We start from the raw sequence: 13,463 nt of genomic DNA, 5'->3' as shown, positions 1-13,463 counted from the left end.
CCTCGATGGCAGTGGGTTTGGTTTGGTTTGGTTTTTGGTCTTTTCCAAGTGACTGCAATCCTTGCCCACTGATCGCTAAGTGGAAGTGATGGGTGTGTAATGACTGAAGTAACTGTCTTTAATGACTTAAGTAAATGTCTTAATAAATTAATAACAGTCTTAATGACTCCTGAAAAATGAGACTGAGCATTGTTAAAGAAGATGTGAAAAAAAATAACCAAATCAATGGTCCGTGTTGATTATCTAAGAGAATGGAGAAGATTTAGCATATTGCTTTTTACATATGATGAATTTGATATTTTTAGGGAAGCAAATATTTACCAGATAGTCTTAACCCAGGTAGAGTTACTGCTAAAAGTATCAGCTGTAGTGAGTTGTGACAGGGTCATGAAGCATTTGGAGCACAAAAACGTAAAGATTCTAAACCTTATCATCTTCCAGTGAGATTAACAATAAATTGAGAATTTCACATTTTCTCTATGCAGATGTCAAAGTTGAAGAAGTTCTTGAGCATTTTTGAAATTCTAGTTATTGATACCCTACATTAGCCACGGTCTTACACTTCTATTATTAGCAGTTAGGGATACAAAGAATGGAAGTAATTATGTGTGCTTATTTTTTCCATTGCGAATGAAAGCCAGGCAAATATGAAGATATGATATAGAAAAAAATCATAAACTTGATTCTTATTTGCAGTCTAAAGCAGTGAATATGATGCCAATTGATAACACAGTGATAACTTTTCAAAATTAAAAATATATGTAAACACATGTAAAATCTAATATTGAAATTATGTTTAACAGTGAATAAATAAATAGTTTAGGCAAACGATTCAAAGAAACAACCTGGGTCCTCAGTTGTTCTCTGGTGACTTTGTATTTCTGAAATTTGTGAAAAAACAGGGAGAAAACTAAGATCTGGAACTCTTATCTGTTTTTGAATGGAAGTAAAATGACTGTAAATAAAACTTTGACAAGGAATAACCCTTCTAAGAGCAACATTTTTTTTTTGCAATCCATTAATCTCTTTCCATTTTTCCCATTTAAAGACAAAATCAACACAATACATGGCTCCAGGAAATCTCACATGGGTGACTGAGTTCATTCTCATGGGACTCTAAGACCGTCCTGAGCTCCAGGTCCTCCTTTTCTTTGTCTTTCTGGTGATCTATGGGTTGACTGTGGCAGGGAACCTGTGCATCATCACCCTCACCAGTGTCGACTCTCGACTTAAACCCCCATGTACTTTTTCCTCCTGCACTTGGCTATTATCAATCTCAACAATTCTACTGTCATTGCCCCCAAAATGCTGGTCAACTTCTTGTTTAAGAAGAAAACTATCTCTTACTACTGTTGTGCAGCTCAACTTGGTGGATTTGTAGTTTTCATTGTGGCAGAGATTTTCATACTGGTCACAATGGCCTATGACCGCTATGTGGCCATATGCAACCCCCTTCTCTACATGGTGGTGGTATCTCGGCAAATCTGCCTTCTGCTAGTATCTCTCATATACTTCTACAGTCTGACCATAGCACTGACCGTCTCTTCCTGTGTGTTTTCTGTATCATACTGTTCTTCCAATGTAATCAATCATTTTTACTGTGATAATGTCCCTTTGCTAGCCTTGTCCGGTTCTGACACTTACGGTCCAGAAATAGCAGCACTTACCTTTTCAGGGATCAATTTGTTTTTCTCCATGATCGTTGTTCTAATATCCTACTTTAACATTATCCTTGCCATTTTGAGAATACAGTCCTCAAAGGGGAGACGAAAAGCTTTTTCCACCTGTGCTTCTCACATGATAGTGGTCACTGTGTTCTATGGGACTCTTCTTTTCATGTATTTGTAACCCAGGACCAACCACTCGTTAGGTACTGATAAAACGGACTCAGTCTTTTACACCCTAGTGATACCAATGCTGAATCCTCTCATTTACAGCCTAAGGAACAAGGATGTGAAGAACGCACTGAAGAGATTCCTTAATAACCCATGGAAATCACTCAAACTAATGTAAATATATAACTACAACTGTCTTCTTTTAAAGTCTTAATTTGCTGCTGAAAAATCTGCTGTTAAGTGAAGAGGCATTAAATAGCTTAAAAAAAAAAAAAACCTGTTAATTTCAAAGGGGAAAATATTCATGCATTTTTATCCCAATTCAAAATACCTACTATTCATAGATAGAAAATACTTCAATAATGCAATGAAAATAAAAAAAGTGCCCACTTAGGCAACACATACACTAAAATTGGAACGATAGAGAGAAGATTAGCACGGCCCCTGGGCAAGGACGACACTCAAATTTGTGAATTGTTCCATATTTTTTTGATTTGTAAACTTTCACTTAAAGCACAATAAAAAAATTTTAAAAACTTACATTTGTAATAAACAATTTGAAGGTAAAAAAATGTATTATAAATAGAATGCAAGTTATTAAAAGATCTGTTTCTTATTCTGTCTAAATAAGATATCTAGGTGGTACAAAACATTTGCCCTAACCTAAACCTTTGTATACTGAACCCCCTGTGGTACCAAGGAAGAAAATGCCTGCTGATTTTTTTCCTTTAAGATTACAGCCATTAAAACCACATGAAAAAGTTCTACTACGCACACATGGGGTTGTCAAGAGTTAGAATTGACTTGACATCAATTAACAACAACATCATAGTCTCTAAACAAGGAAGAGAAAGCCTGATAAAGGGTGGTGGAAATATATAAGAACCATTGCTTGCAAAATGATAGAAAGCCTGATCATTCTCCTTGGTACACCCGCCTTTTGTCCAAGCCTAGACATTTTATTATAAATTCACTTTTTTTTTTAATACCATATTCTCCATTCATATAACTTTGGCACCATTTTCTCCATCTATCACATTTTTTGTTCCTCCATTGTTGTCTTGCTCTTAAAATAAATTTATAACCCAGAGAAGTAAACAGGCATTAAGCCTAGGGTGCTTTGAAAGGCCACATGTGCCACAGCAGACTGAAATAAACATAAAAGCATTCTACCTTTTTCCTCCTCTCTCTCAACACCCATACACAAAGCAAAAATATATGTTCAGCTAATCATGACAAAATTCAAAGTTTTCCATAAGATATTCTCATACTAAAAACTATTGTGTAGACTTTGTTATCTTTGTAATAAACCATAACATTAAACACAACTTCCTAGCACATTTTATTTAGTGTGTTTTGGGTGAAAATATTATTAGATCAAAAATGTCATCTCTTAAAAGGTAACAATTCTCGGGAAACCTATAGCAAAAAAAAAAAATTGAAACTCATAGGAGTCATATCTATACATGTACAATGCTACTAAGATGTGGTGGAGTGAGGCATAGTGGGTAAGACATATGAGGTAAAGACAGGGTCTGGGAATAAAGCTATGACATTTTCAGGAAAGTCAGACATAATTCAAAACCAGGAATTGTGAGGCTTACATAAGAAAATCAACTTGTAACTTTAGCCATACATATTCATAATTTGTATTCCTTCGGCATCTTTAAAAAAAAAAAACATTATAAGACATGTTTAAAGAGTTCTGCCTTCGTCATCAGATATAAAACTTGGATTAAGCTGCTGTAGAAAATTCTGAATATTACAGTAATTTATGGAAAATTGAAGCATGTACTCAACAAATAGTCTACCTCATTCCAGGTTTTTGAGTGTAGGCAATAAAAAAATTACAATGAAAGCTGAGGAATTGCACATCAAAGGTTTCCTCATCCCTTATCTCTTTCCACGGATGTAGTAGATTTGATCCCTGTGTATTCTATCTGGAGAGGTCCATGTGTAGAGTCACCATTTTGTTGTTGTAAAAAAGGTATTTGCAATGAAGAAGTTGTTGGTCTTGCAAAATTCAATCATGTAATCTCCAGCATCATTTCTAGCACCAAGGCCATATTTTCCAACTACTGATCCTTCTTTCTTTCCAGCTTTCACCTTTCCAGCTTTCACATTCCAGTCACCAGTAATTGCTAATGCATCCTGATTGCATGTTTGATGAATTTCAGACGGCAGAAGTTGGTAAAAAATCTTCAAATTCTTCATGTTTAGCCTTAGTGTTTGTTGTGTAAATTTGAATAATAGTCATATTAAGTGTCCTTTCTTGCAGGGATATGAATATTGTTCTATCATTGACAGTGTTGTACTTCAGGATAGATCTTGAAATGTTCTTTTTGAGGATGAATGCAATGTCATTCCTTTTCAAGTTGTCATTCCTGTCATAGTAGATCACATGATTGTCCAATTTAAGATGACCAATACCAGTCCATTTCAGCTCACTAATATGTAGGCTATTGATCTTATGCATTCTATTTCATTTTTGATATTTTCCAATTTTCCTAGACTCATACTTTGTACATTCCACATTCCAATTATTAAAGAATATCTGGAGCAGTTTCTTCTCAGTTTGAGTAGTGCCACTTCAGCAGATTAAGGCCCGAAAGCTTAGCTCCATCCAAGTCATTAAGGTTGACTCTACTTTGAGGAGGAAGCCCTTCCTCAGTCATATTTTGAGTGTCTCCCAACCCCAGGGGCCTATCTTCAGGCACAATATCAGACAATGTTCCCCTGCTGATCGTAGGATTTTCACTGGCTATTTCTTTTCAGAAGTAGGCTTCGAGGTCCTTCTTTCTAGTCTTAGTCTGGAAGCTCAGCTGAAACCTGTCTGCCACGGATGACCCTGCTGGCAACACTTGAACACCAGTGGCGTAGCTTCCATCATCACAGCAAAATGCAAGCCCTCACAGTGTGACAAACCGATAGACTTGTGGAGGATGGAGCACATTACTCATGATTTTTTTTTTTTATGATAAGCTAATTTATTATTTTTCTGAAATGTGACCTTCATTAGTGGCTTCAGTTCCAATTTAAAAGGATATCTTAGGGGTGGTAGTCTCACTGGTTACTCTAGTCTTTACTGGTCCACTAATTCTGATATCTTTCAAGAATTTGAATTTTATTCTACGTTTTTCTCCCATTCTGTCCATGACCATCTGTTGTGTCCCTCGTCAGAACAGCCAGTAGTTGTAGCCAGACACCATCTAGTTCTTCTTCTCTCAGGCTAGAAGAGACCATGTTTCCTGTGGGTTATTAGTCCTGTGGACCACTTTCTTCTTTGAGTCTTTGATTCCCTTCATTCTGTTTTACTTCAGATGAGTAGAGAGCAATAGCTGTATCTTAGATGGTCGGTCACTAGAAAGCTTTTAAGGCTCCAGGGATGCATGCCTTTTTCAGGACATATATCAACCTTTCTAGAAAAGCTACATATGTAGGGAAGGGGAATTAAAAAGTAGATGGGCATGAGGTCTGCTTATGGTCTTGGGATATAGTATTAGAGTAGAAGTAAAGCAGAAAAGCACTATGGAAAGCCGTTCAGGACAAGCACACAGTTATGGCATACTGTGAGTTTGATCCTATGATACCACAGATGAGTTAGTTCAGAACTCTGTCACTTCACCACAGCTAACTACAAGGAAGGGTGAGAATTAGTCTAGCCAAGTCCGCAGGAAAAAAAAGAAAAAAGATTTGGTAATCACCCAGCCAGTCTGCTATAGGGCATGTTTCAGTTTTTTTTTTTTTTTTTCATTTCGATGTCTACTTTATAAAAATTACCCTAAAATTATCACTATTAAAGACACTGAAATATTAAAACTATATTAAAATTACATGTTTATGGAGGAACCTGGGAGGCATTATGCTGAGTGAAATTAGTCAGTTGCAAAGGACAAATATTGTATAAGACCACTATTACAAGAGCTTGAGAAATAGTTTCAACTGAGAAGAAAACATTCTTTTGTGGTTACAAGAGGAGTGAGGGAAAAAGGGTGGGAGGGGGTATTCACTAATTAGATGGTAGGTAAGAACTACTTTAGGTAAAGGGAAAGAACACACAATACAGGGGAGGTCAGCACAACCGGACTAAACCAAAAGCAAAGAAGTTTCCTGAATAAACTGAATGCTTTGAAGGCCAGTGTAGCAGGGGCAGCAGTTTGGGGACCATGATTTCAGGGGACATCTAAGTCAATTGGCATAATAAAATCTGTTAAGAAAACATTCTGCATCCCACTTTGAAGAGTGGCATCTGGGCTCTTAAATGCTAGCAAGCAGCCCTCTAATATGCATCAATTGTTCTGAACCCACCTGGATCAAGGAAGAATGAAGAACACCAAGGACACAAGGTAATTACAAGCCCAAGAGACAGAAAGGGCCACATGAACCAGAGACTACATCATCCTGAGACCAGAAGAACTAGATGGTGCCTGGCTACAACCGATGACTGCCCTGACAGGGAACACAACAGAGAACCCCTGAGGGAGCAGGAGAACAGTGGGATGTTCTCATAAAAATACCAGACTCAATGGTCTGACTGAGACTGAAAGGACCCCGGTGGTCATGGCCCCCAGACCTTCCGCTGGCAAGGACAGGAACCATTCCTGAAGCCAACTCTTCAGACATGGATTGGACTGGACAATGGGTTGGAGAGGGATGCTGGAGAGGAGTGAGCTTCTTGGATCAGGTGGACACTTGAGACTTTGTTGGCATCTCCTTCCTGGAGGGTAGATGAGAGGGTAGAGGGGATTAGAAGCTCGCAAAATGGTCACGAAAACAGAGAGTGGAGGGAGAGAGTGGGCTGTCTCATTAGGGGGAGACTAACTGGGAGTGTGTAGCAAGGTGTATACAAGTTTTTATGTGAGAGGCTGACTTGATTTGTAAATTTTCACTTAAAGTGCAATAAAATTTTTTTTAAAAATTACGTTTATGTCTCTATTACAATCTCTTTTTTTATTATTTACTTGATTGTTCTTAATGCATTTTTGTATTTAAAATCAGACCAGTATTTAGAATATTTTTAAAATAATATTTATCCTATAGTATCTAAAGTTATATATAATTATAATTATTTGTTTTGATATGTACGTATACATATCAAAGCAAATAAAAATAATTGTAATTCCATACTGTTAAATATAATTTATTTTTTTATTTCAATTCCTACCATATAAATTAGTATGTGGTGGTTGCTGTTCTTAGATGCCGTCGAGTCAGTTCCGACTCATAGCAACCCTACGCGCAACAGAACGAAACACTGCCCAGTCCTGCGCCATCCTTACAATCATTGTTATGCTTGAGCTCATTGTTGCAGCCACTGTGTCAATCCACCTCGTTGAGGGTATTCCTCTTTTCCGCTGACCCTGTACTCTGCCAAACATGATTTCCTTCTCCAGAGGCAGAGCCCTCCCGACAACATGTCCAAAGTATGTAAGACGCAGTTTCGCCATCTTTGCCGCTAAGGAGTATTCTGGCCGCACTTCTTCCAAGACAGATTTGTTCGTTCTTCTGGCACTCCATGGTATATTCAATATTCTTCGCCAGCACCACAATTCAAAGGCATCAACTCTTCTTCGGTCTTCCTTATTCATTGTCCAGCTTTCACACGCATAGGATGTGACTGAGAATACCATGGCTTGGGTCAGGCGCACCTTAGTCTTCAGGGTAACATCATTGCTCTTCAACACTTTGAAGAGGTCCTTTGTAGCAGATTTGCCCAATGCAATGCATCTTTTGATTTCTTGACTGCTACTTCCATGGATGTTGATTGGGGGTCCAAGTAAAATGAAATTCTGGACAACTTCAAACTTTTCTCCGTTTATCATGATGTTGCTCATTGGTCCAGTTGTGAGGATTTTTGTTTTCTTTATGTTGAGGTGTAATCCATACTGAAGGCTGTTGTCTTTGATCTTCATTAGTAAGTGCTTCAGGTCCTCCTCACTTTCAGCAAGCAAGGTTGTGTCATCTGCGTAAGGCATTGTTAATGAGTCTTCCTCCAATCCTGATGCCCCCTTCTTCTTCATATAGTCCAGCTTCTTGGATTATTTGTTCAGCATACAGATTAAATAGGTATGGTGAAAGAATACAACCCTGACACACACCTTTCCCGACTTTAAACCAATCAGTATCCCCTTGTTCTGTCCTAACAACTGTCTCTTGATCTATGAAAAGTTTCCTCATGAGCACAATTAAGTGTTCTGGAATTCCCATTCTTCTCAGTGTTATCCATAGTTTGTTATAATTCACACAGTCGAATGCCTTTGCAGAGTCAATAAAACACAGGTAAACATCCTCCTGGTATTCTTTGCTTTCAGCCAGGATCCATCTGACATCAGCAATGATATCCCTGGTTCCATGTCTTGTTCTGAAACTGGCTTGAATTTCTGGCAGTTCCCTGTCCATATACTGTTGCAGCTGTTTTTGAATGATCTTCAGCAAAATTTTGCTTGCGTGTCATATTAATGATACCCACATTTGGTTGGATCACCTTTCTTGGGAATAGGCATAAATATGGATCTCTTCTAGTCAGTTGACCAGGAAGCTGTCTCCCATATTTCTTGACATAGGCGACTGAGCACCTCCTGTACTGCATCTGTTTGTTGAAACATCTCAATTGATATTCCATCAATTCCTGGAGCCTTGTTTTTCCCAATGCCTTTAGAGTGGCTTGGACTGCTTCCTTCAGTACCATTGGTTCCTAATCATATGCAACCTCTTGAAGTGGTTGAATATCGACTAATTCTTTTTGGTATAATGGCTCTGTGTATTCCTTCCATCTTCTTTTGATGCTTCCTGCATCGTTTAATATTTTCCCCGTGGAATCCTTCACTATTGCAACTCGAGGCTTGAATTTTTTCTTCAGTTCTTTCAGCTTGAGAAATGCCGAGCGTGTTCTTCTGCTTTGGTTTTCCATCTCCAGCTCTTTGCACATGTCATTATAATACTTTGTCTTCTTGAGAGTCCCTATGAAATCTTCTGTTCAGTTCTTTTACTTCATCAATTCTTCCTTTTGCTTTAGCTGCTCGACGCTAAAGAGCAAGTTTCAGAGTCTCCCCTGACATCCATCTTGGACTTTCCTTTCTTTCCTGTCTTTTCAGAGACCTCTTGCTTTCTTCACGGATGATGTCCTTAATGTCATTGCACAATTCGTCTGGTCTTCGGTCACTAGTGTTCAATGCGTCAAATCTGTTCTTCAGATGGCCTCTAAATTCAGGTTGGATATACTCAAGGTCATATTTTGGCTCTCATGGACTTGCTCTGATTTTCTTCAGTTTCATCTTGAACTTGCATATGAGCAATTGATGGCCCTTTCCACTGTCGGCCCCTGGTCTTGTTTTGACTGATGATATTGAGCTTTTCCATTGTGTCTTTCCACAGATGTAGTCAATTTGGTTTCTGTTTGTTCCATCTGGTGAGGTCCACACGTATAGTCCCCGTTTATGTTGGTGAAAAAAGGTATTTACAATGAAGAAGTCGTTGGTCTTGCAAAATTCTATCACTCGACCTCTGACATCATTTCTATCACCAAGGCCATATTTTCCAACTACTGATTCTTATTCTTTGTTTACAACTGTCGCATTCCAATCACCAGTAATTATCAATGCATCTTGATTGTATGTTCGATCAATTTCAGACTGCAGGAGCTCATAAAAATCTTCCATTTCTTCATCTCTGGCCCTAGTGGTTGGTGCGTAAATTTGAAAAATAGTCGTATTAACTGATCTTCCTTGTAGGCGTATGGATCTTATCCTATCACTGACAGCGTTGTACTTGAGGATAGATCTTGAAACATTCTTTTTGACGATGAATGCAACACCATTCCTCTTTGAGTTGTCATTCCCAGCAAAGTAGGCTATATGATTGTCCAGTTCAAAATGGCCAATACCAGTCCATTTCAGCTCACTAATGCCTAGGATATCGATGTTTATTCGTTCCATTTCTTTTTTGATGATTTCCAATTTTCCTAGATTCTTACTTCATACATTCCAGGTTCCGATTATTAATGTTTGTTTTGCAGCTGTTTCTTGTCATTTTGAGCCTTGCCACATCAGTGAATTAAGGTCCCGAAAGCTTTACTCCATCCACATCATTAAGGTCAACTCTACTTTGAGGAGGCAGCTCCTCCCCAGTCATCTTTTGAGTGTCTTACAATGTGGGGGGCTCATCTTCCAGCACTATATCAGACAAAGTTGCACTGCTATTCATAAGGTTTTCACTGGCTAATGCTTTTCAGAAGTAGACTGCCGGATCCTTCTTCCTAGTCTGTCTTAGTCTGGAAGTTCAGCTGAAACCTGTCCTCCATGGGTGACCCTGCTGGTGTCTGAATACTGGTGGCATAGCTTCCAGCATCACAGCAACACACAATCCCCCACAGTTCGAGAAACTGACAAACACATGGGGGTAGTATGTGGTAAGCAGTATAAATTCATAAGTTGATGTCAGGTGCCTTAATTCTTATGTTCCAATGCTGGAATACATGTTAATAAACCCCAGCCCACTGCCATGGAATTGATTCCAACTCATAGTGACCCATAGGTTTTCCAAGTCTATAAATATTTACAGAAGCAGACTGCCACTTCTTTCTCCTGTGGAGTGGCTGGTTGGTTCAAACCACTGACCTTTTCATTATCAGCCAAGCATATTGATAAATGTAATCTTGAAATAGATGCATCATTATATAAATAAGAAAATTAATTTGCTTATTTGTCCTGAACCTGGACCTACTCCAGGGCATATTTCAGAGACCTGCACTCAGTGATCTGTAGAAAGATACATGCAAGATTATTTGTGGTGATGCCTGTAGAAGTCAGGGGTTACGAACTAGCTAAATGTCTATTATAGAAATATTTTAAAAAACAGATTATCTTAATATCATTCAAGAGAAGGCAGTAAAGAATTAGAGCATATGTACTGACAATGCTCAAATTTACCTGAATTTTGTGATTCTGAAAACCAGCAAAGGTTAAGAAATCCTCCAACTCTTTCCTGTTCAGAGAGACAGCTTACTGCCAAGAAACATCCTTCACCACATGGCTTATATAAGAACCAGGGATGCTTCCCTTGTTTACCTGTGACAAGGCCAGACACAGACTCCCCAGATTCCCATTCTTTGCCTCATAAGTGATTCACAGAGCTGCTTGTCCCCCACTGATAAATCAGAACAAGATGCTTGTCAACCAAACTGTGGTTAAGATTCTCTCCTCCCTCTAGGTCCCTGAACTTTGGGTCCACCCTCAGCCTGAGTCAGCATACAAAACTAAACCCAAACTCCTTTTGTGAAACTGACTGTTGGCTATAATCTAAATGGAAGCACATTGCAAGACTTTTCTTCCAAGGTCTCTCTGGGTATGTTTGAACCGTCAACCTTTAGGTTAGTAGTCCAGGGCAAACCATTTAAACCACCTACGGGGCCTTCATGCAGCCACTTCTTGAGGGCTTTTCCAGGAGAGTGATTGGCCTCAAGGTAAAAGATGCTCTGATTCTATCTCACCACCCGTTGATCCTCCTTCCCCACATCTCATTATTTCTAGTCTTGTTTAATCTTTACAAAGTGAAGTTATGGCCTGAACACTTGAGATCTTTGCAGGCCGTATGTTCAGAGTATTCTCCCTATGGCAATAGTCCCTTCCTTCTTCCCCCATTCCTTACAATATTTTTCCAAATATGTCTGTAGTTACAAAGTATTGATTTGATTTATTTTATTTGGCACTAGAAAAGTGAATACATCTCAAAAACATAGTTGAGTGAGAATCATGGTAATCACAATGGCATATATAACAACATCTACATGCAAAATAAAACATATGCCGTATTTACTTTATAAGGACGTATGCTTCTTTAAGGACATATATCAACTTTTTTAAAAGACCAAGGTATGTAGGGAAGGGGAATTGAAGTGAATATGGAGCATGTGGACAGGTGATGGAAACCCTGGTGCCATAGTGGTTAAGTGCTACAGCTGCTAACCAAGAGGTCAGCAGTTTGAATCTGCCAGGCTCTCCTTGGAAACTCTATGGTGCAGTTCTACTCTGTCCTATTGGGTCTCTATGAGTCAGAATCAACTCATAGAGAGGCAGTGGGTTTGGTTTTTGGTTTGGATAGGTGATAGTAATGGGGATATACTATTAGAGTGGGATGATCTCAATTTAGTCCCTGAAATTAAAAAAAATGTATAAACAAAAATGAGTTACATATTCATAGTTTATATTCCCTCTGCACCTTTAACAAAAAAACACTGTAGAACGTGTTTGAAGAGTTCTGCCTTTGTTATCAGATATAATACCTCGTGAAGCTACTGTGGAAGATTCTGAATATTAATTTGGGGGAAATTGAATTATGTTTTCAAAAAACAGTATACCCAAATCCAGGTCTTCATGTGGTGGCAGTTAAAAAAAAAAATTTACAAAGAAAGGAGGGAGATTGCATATTAAAGAATGTTCCCTCAATAGGGAAATCAAAGGTATCATGGATGATTAACAAAGACCCAATGGCATTGCTTCCTGTTCTCAAACACTTTGGGATTAATGAGGAAATGTGTGTTCAAATTCCCAGGGGAGTATCGGAAAGGGGCCAGACACTCATAAATTCTTCTTCTGATTGCAGCCAGATTAGAAATCACATGGGGGAACAAGAACTTATTCATCATCTTAGGTGAGTAAATGGCACTGATCTTCATAATTATCAATGAGCTCCAGTGACTAATCTTGACCTCTGGCTTCAATTTACATTATAGTTATGAGTATACTCAGCAAAGCCAGACTCAAGACACTATATCATGCATTCTAGTAATCTCTTTATTTAACTAGGTTTTCTGGAGTAATCATGTATTTTTATCATCATTATTACACTCTTTGAGGAAAATAAGAAACTTCACTTCTATTTGATATGATTTTGATATTGATTCTGGGATTCTAAATAATGAATATGCTAAAGAGAAGTGAGCATTATTTGAAAGCTTTGCCTAGAATGTTGTCTAAACCAAGATACTGATGATCAGGCAAGGGCTAATGATGCTAAGTGAGTGTTTATGTCTCAAATACTAATAGTTGTCTGATATGACTTCCTGTTATTCAGTAATGTGATAATATCATCACATCCTATTTTCATGCATTTGTAGAATTTTATTTGTTCCCAGGGTATTTTATTTGTGATTCCATGCAACAATTTCATACAAGCAGCTGGTATTTCAGAGTTTAAACTCCCCCATGAGCAGAACCTGGGTCAAAGACTTGGTTATTTATTTGGTAGTTGATTCTTATAAGCATAAATGAGAAAATGGGGAAAATGTAATGGTGTCAAGAGCAGGTTACTGTTGTAAGCAACTGTGGCTGAATTACTTGAGATGTTTTGAGGGGTCCTGCAAAACTCTTCTTGGAATTGTCCTAAGAAAGGAAATCCAGGGACCTGAGGTATTTATTCACTGATTCTTGTCACTCATTGGTTAAGAATCGCTCACTGACATAATAAATGCTTAGAACTTCGAAACTACCTTGCGTATACGATTTGAGTAACTCTCAAGGAACTGGCAAAAGCTCTTCAAGCAAAGAAGGAAAAACACTTGGGATGGTACCAGCCAGCATGCCAGAAAAAGTCTACCAGGTCTACAATCAGAGGTAGTCCAAGAAGATTACA

General features: G+C 38.3%; 1 non-coding gene and 1 pseudogene across 1 annotated transcript; both read left to right on the top strand.

The window, feature by feature from the left end:
* Positions 1-1,066: 1,066 nt before the first annotated feature.
* Positions 1,067-3,938, top strand: LOC100658080 (olfactory receptor 8J2-like; annotated as a pseudogene).
* LOC111749006 (U6 spliceosomal RNA) lies at positions 2,218-2,324 on the top strand. The gene has a single exon (XR_002784421.2). It is a non-coding gene; the product is annotated as a U6 spliceosomal RNA (small nuclear RNA).
* Positions 3,939-13,463: the final 9,525 nt, after the last annotated feature.

Source organism: Loxodonta africana, chromosome 7 (assembly GCF_030014295.1).
Source record: "Loxodonta africana isolate mLoxAfr1 chromosome 7, mLoxAfr1.hap2, whole genome shotgun sequence".
Lineage (NCBI taxonomy): Eukaryota > Metazoa > Chordata > Mammalia > Proboscidea > Elephantidae > Loxodonta > Loxodonta africana.
The sequence above is the reverse complement of the archived record's forward strand: the minus strand, read 5'-3'. Positions and strand labels throughout refer to the sequence as shown.